We start from the raw sequence: 6,663 nt of genomic DNA, 5'->3' as shown, positions 1-6,663 counted from the left end.
GTCATTTGTGTATGGGTTGAAGATGAAGTTCATCATGCGAGAGAATGTTGGAGGAGCGTTGACAAGGCCGAAAGACATGACAGTGTATTCATAGGAACCGTAGCTTGTTCTGAATGCTGTCTTGGGGATGTCTTGTTCACGAATGTGAATTTGATGATAGCCCATACGGAGGTCAAGCTTGGAGAATACTTGAGCACCTTTGAGTTGTTCGAAAAGCTCATTGATGTTGGGAAGTGGGTACTTGTTCTTTATGGTCTTCTTGTTCAATGGGCGGTAGTCGACGCAGAGTCGGTCCGTGCCATCCTTCTTCTTGACAAAAAGAACACCACAACCCCATGGAGAAGAACTTGGTCGGATCAGACCCATACGCTCTTGTTCATCGAGTTGTTTCTTTAGCTCCTTCAACTCTTTCGGTCCAAGCTTGTAAGGACGTTTGCAAACAGGTTTCGTGCCAGGCTCAAGATCAATGATGAATTCAACTGGACGGTGAGGAGGCATTCCTGGAAGCTCTTCTGGAAAGACGTCTTGATATTCACAAACGACTGGAATCTGAGAGATGGCATCCAACTCGCCCTTCTCATTGAGAGAAAACAGTCGAATGGTATCATCACGAGCGACAAAAACGATCACATCCTCAGACGAGTGTGTCAATCGAATCTGTCTGGCAGCACAATCAAGCCGAGCCTTGTGCTTAGAAAGCCATTCCATGCCGAGAATTAGATCAATATCCAAGTTACCAAGAACAATTGGAGAAGCCAGAAATTTGTAGTCGCCCATCATGATAGACACATCCGGAACCATCATGCTAGAACTCAAACGCTTAGCTGGAGAAACAACTTGCAATGCTTTAGGTAATGCCTTAGTGTCAAAATTGTGCTCCAATGCAAATGGGAATGACATGAAAGAATGCGATGCACCAGAGTCAAAAAGAACTTTTGCAGGAATATCGTTAATAGGAAGGTTACCCATGATCACTTCTGACGAGTCCTCTGCCTGAGCTGTGTTCATCATGTTAACCTTGACATGCTTGGGATTATGCTTGACCAGCACATTGCTGGGGATCTCACAGGAGGAGGAGTTGGAAGACGCCTCTGGTTGAAGCATTTGTTTGCATAGTGGCCCTTCTGCTGACACTTGTTGCACGTGACCTCTAAGAGCGGCCGGTGATACGGAGCACTTGATCTTGGAGCATGAGACGAAGCTTTGTTTTGAAAGCCCTGGATTGGGTGGGTGGGAAGATCCATTGCCACCTTTGCTCTTCTGCTGATAAGGCTGACGGAACGGAGGAGGAGGCAACCAATACTTTTGCTGCTTAGCTGCCACTTGAGTTGAAGAAGAAAGAGTTGCATCCCTGACTCTCTTCTTGGAAGCATCGCACTTGAGCTGAGCAGCCTCTTGCTTTAATGCCATGTTGTAGAACTCATCGTACTTTTTCGGCTCAAAAAGCACGAGAGCTAGTTGCAGATCTTCTCTCAGGCCACCTCTGAACTGATAAATCATGCTCTTCTCGTCAGGGATGTCTTGCTTGGCGAAGCGAGCGAGCTTCTGGAACATGATGTTGTATTGGTAAACAGACAAGCTGCCTTGCTTCAGATTGCGGAACTCCTCACGCTTACTCTCCACAACACTTTGAGGAATGTGGTGAGCTTTGAAGTCTTGGCGGAAATCATCCCAGGTAATCACATGACCTCCTCTGGAATCTTTGTATTGTTGATACCACTCAGCAGCTTGGTCTTTGAGTTGGAACGAAGCAAACTTGACAAAGTCCTCAGGCAGGACATTGCCGCACTCAAAATGTTTGCAGATATCCACGAGCCAATCATCAGTGTCTGTGGCCTCGAGATAGTTACTGAAGGTCTTTGGCTGGTTTGCGAGGAACTGGTTGAGGGTAGCAAACTGAGTTTGATTGTTGCCATTGCCTTGATTTCCTTGGTTGCACTCTTGCAAGAGTTGCATAATCAACTATGTGTTGGCGTTGGTAGCGGCCATCATAGCTTGCCATGCCTCCGGAGGTGGAGGTGGTGGCGGCGGTTCCGGATTCTAACGCGTTGGAGGAGCCATCCTGAAGAGGGTGACATCCGTTAGTATCTTGACATACATATATTCAAGCTGAATCAATGGATCGAAATTGCAACATATAGCCTTAACATTCGAACAAGAATGAACGAATGAATTCCAAATTAAATGATCACACTTCCATAATTTGAGAAGCCACTTAGATAGAGGTAGATGAATAAAACAACAAGGTACGGACATGAACAAATACTGGTAAGGATTACCCAATCACAAACCAAATATCTGTGGAAGAAATACTAGAGCTACATGAATTCCCACCTATGAAACTCCCGAAACTTTCCGGTTATGCAATCAGGTGTTGGGGATACAGGGGAAGCATAATATCTCACCCAAAACTAGCAAATCCTACATCCAACTGTATCCATCCTTCAACACATAACCAAGAAACCTTCGGAAATAATTTACCTCAACCTTCGAAAAGCATCCGTAATACGAGTTATGGCAATACTCCCGAACTCCCGCCCCAGTACTGGGTGGCGTCGAGGTTATCTCACCAACAACTGCATAAAAGAGATTTTCGATGTCGGCGAAACTCAGGTATTCCAGAATTGCAACGATAAAATTGTGACGACAACACCTCAGAGCTCAACTCCCCAGGACACTACCACAACCCCTAAATGTTAGGAGGCACCAAGAACAATGTTCTCGTCACAAAACCATCTGAACGATTCTACGATACCCGCGTGATCCTAATTTTTTTAGTGAAATTTGAGAAGAGAAGATTCAAAACTCTACGTCAGGATGCCTCACCAGAGCGACGAAGGGACTAAGGAGTAAAAAGAATTCTACTCTCCGATATATATAATCCTAAAAGACTCAAAACAATTTTCTAGACTCAACAACGTCAGCGATTCGATCAAGCAGGGGGCTCCTAAGTCGGGGAAGGCTCTGATTACCAACTCGTAACACCCATGATGCGGCTATATCTCCCACGTGTCGGAGCATGACTTAGAGGCATAACCGCATTGTAGACATGTCGCAAGAGGGGTAACCTTTACACAACCCATGTACTGAATAAGAAATAGGTACAGAGTTGGTTTACAATCGCCACTTCACACAATACATAAATATAGCAATACATCATCCAGATACAATCAAGGTCCGACTGCGGAACCAAAATAAAGACAACCCCAAATGCATAAGATCCCCGATTGCCCCAACTGGGCTCCACTACTGATCGTCTAGAAAGGAAATGTAGTAACGTCCTGAGTCCTCATCGAACTCCCATTTGAGTTCAGTCGCATCTCCTAGAATGGTATCATCGGCACCTGCATCTGGTTTTTGGAAGTAATCTGTGAGTCACGAGGACTCAGCAATCTCACACCCTCGCGATCAAAACTATTTAAGCTTATGGGTAGGGAAAAGGTATGAGGTGGAGCTGCAGCAAGCACTAGCATATATGGTGGCTAACATACGCAAATGAGAGCGAGAAGAGAAGGCAAGGCACGGTCGAGAATCTACGATCAAGAAGTGATCCTAGAACTACTTACGTTCAAGCATAACACGAGGCCGTGTTCTCTTCCCGACTCCGCCGAAAAGAGACCATCCACGGCTACACACGCTGTTGATTCATTTTAATTAAATTAAGTTTCAGGTTCTCTACAACTGGACATTAACAAATTCCCATCTGCCCATAACCGCGGGCACGGCTTTCGAAAGTTCAAAACCCTGCAGGGGTGTCCCAACTTAGCCCATCACAAGCTCTCACGATCAACGAAGGATATTCCTTCTCCTAGGACGACCCGATCAGACTCGGAATCCCGGTTACAAGACATTTCGACAATGGTAAAACAAGACCAGCAAAGCCACCCGATGTGCCGACAAATCCCGATAGGAGTCGCACGTATCTCGTTCTCAGGGCAACATCGGATGAGACTAGCTACGAGTAAAACCAACCCTCAAGTTTCCCCGAGGTGGCCCCGCAGGCAGCTCAGTTCGGACCAACACTCAGAGGAGCACTGGCCCGAAGGGGGTTTAAAATAAAGATGACCCTTGAGTCCGCGGAACCCAATGGAAAAAATGCTAGGTGGCAAATGGTAAAACTAAGGCTGGGCCTTGCTGGAGGAGTTTTATTCAAGGCGAACTGTCAAGGGATTCCCATTATAACCCAACCACGTAAGGAACGCAAAATCAAGGAACATAACACCGGTATGACGGAAACTAGGGCGGCAAGAGTGGAACAAAACACCAGGCATAAGGCCGAGCCTTCCACCCTTTACCAAGTATATAGATGCATTAAAATAATCAAGATATAATACTGATATCCCAACAATAAACATGTTCCAACAAGGAACAAACTCCAATCTTCACCTGCAACTAGCAACGCTATAAGAGGGGCTGAGCAAAGCGGTAACATAGCCAAACAACGGTTTGCTAGGACAAGGTGGGTTAGAGGTTTGACATGGCAATATGGGATGCATGATAAAGCAAGTGGTAGGTATCGCGGCATAGGCATAGCAATAGAGCGAGCAACTAGCAAGCAAAGATAGAAGTGATTTCGAGGGTATGGTCATCTTGCCTGCAAAGTTCTCCGAGTTGACGTAAGCTTGATCCTTGTAAGCGTACTCAACGGGTTCCTCGATCACGTACTCGTCTCCCGGCTCTACCCAAAGCAAGAACACAAGCAAATGGAACCACGATCAACCACGGTGCAATGCGCAAGCAAGATGATGCAAAACATGGCATGATATGCGGGATGTTATATGCCATGCTTAAGCGTGCTTCGGAAGGGAAAGATTGAACCAGGCCTCAACTTGGCAAACCAAGAGCGCTGCTGGAAAGATGAGTTGATTTCGGTCGAAATCGATATAAAGATCACCGGAATCGGATGCACGGTTTGCAAATGGCAAGCAAAACAATAATGGCACTATACTGCGATTAACAGCACGATGCCATCTAAAATGCAACAAGAAACTGAGCTACTGCACTCTAACATAGGAACAAAGCACATGTCAGTGATCCACTCAAGATGCTTGACAAAAAATGAACACTGAGCTACGGCTAAATCACTCAATAGCAGGTTCAAACAAGCATGGAAAAAGTGCAAAAGATATCAGGTTCACAGACTTAGTGAAAATAACATGTCAGGATTTAACATCAGGAAGCAATGTTTAGAGCAAGATAACAACATGCTACAGGAACATATCATGGCAAATCAAGGCATGGCATGCAACTACTCAAAGCATATAACAAAAGTCCCTTACTGACCATAAGCCAAAAGGGATCAGAAGATATGATGGCACCCATGTAAACATAGCAGGTTTCGTTAACAAATTCAGACTTAGCAGAAAACTGGACATGGCAAAAACAGAGTTACGTAGGCATGTTTGCGAGATCGATGCACTCACCACAAGGCATTGCATGAAAAACTAAGCATACACCCAGTAAGAAGACATGATCAAGAAGCTAACCATGGCAAGAACCATCTCATAGCATGCAAGGGTCAACTACAACAACCTCGGCAAATTGAATAACATGTAAACAATCTGCCAGGAATATTTTATAGCAAAAGTAGAGCAAGATTGAGTCATTCTAGGGGACTCCATAATTGCAAAGAAAGACATGGATGTATAGAACATAACAATATCTCAAAATCATCCTTACTGAACATGCTCAAAAGAGGCATGGATCACTCTGTAGCAACAAGAATACATGGCATAAAAATAACATCAGGGAAATGACTTAGAAGAATTCTAAGTCCCTGAAATCAGCAACATCACGAGAGCTACTTTGCATGCTTGTGCTAGTCACCACATTGATCACAAAAATACATGGCATACACCCCTGTAAAGATGGCATGGCATAGCCCAAAACACATGTAGGGCTCAAGTTCATAGGAGGCACATATTAAACATGGCAGAAATGACAAATGTCCATAATCTTTTAAGAAACATAAACTAACATTACATAGCACTCTTGCAACAGCATTTAGGGCATCAAGATGGACTGAAACAAGCATGGTGCAATGGAATGAAATGAAGAGGGCATCATGATGAACATTTCGGTATCTCATATGCACGAAACGGAGCTACGGTCACGGAGTTATGATGCGAAGAACAAGGCATAAAGAATATGGCAGAAAAAGACTTAGACGAAATCGACGGCGGGAGGAGGAAGAGGCTAGGGTTAGGGGTGGTTTTGCCCGAAATTTCGGGGGTGAGGGGGTTTATATAGGTAGAGGGAGCTAGGAGAGTCCAAATGAGGTGCGGTTTTCGGCCACGCGATCGTGATTGAACGACCTATAGGATGGAGGGGGTTTGGATGGGTTTTGGGCCACTTTGGAGAGGTGTTGGGCTGCAACACAGACGAGGCCTTTACGGTTCCTCGGTTAACCGTTGGAGTATCAAACGAACTCCAAATGGCACGAAACTTGACAAGCGGTCTACCGGTAGTGAACCAAGGCCGCTTGGCATGTCTCGGTCCAATCCAAGAACGTTTAACACCCGCACATGAAAAGAGGCAAAAGGGGACGCCGGAGGACATAGGAGTGCCGGAATGCAAAACGGACAACGGGGAAAATGCTCGGATGCATGAGGCAAACACGTATGCAAATGCGATGCACATGATGACATGATATGAGATGCATGA

Source organism: Triticum urartu, chromosome 2, assembly GCF_003073215.2.
Source record: "Triticum urartu cultivar G1812 chromosome 2, Tu2.1, whole genome shotgun sequence".
Taxonomy (NCBI): Eukaryota; Viridiplantae; Streptophyta; class Magnoliopsida; order Poales; family Poaceae; genus Triticum; species Triticum urartu.
The sequence above is the reverse complement of the archived record's forward strand: the minus strand, read 5'-3'. Positions refer to the sequence as shown.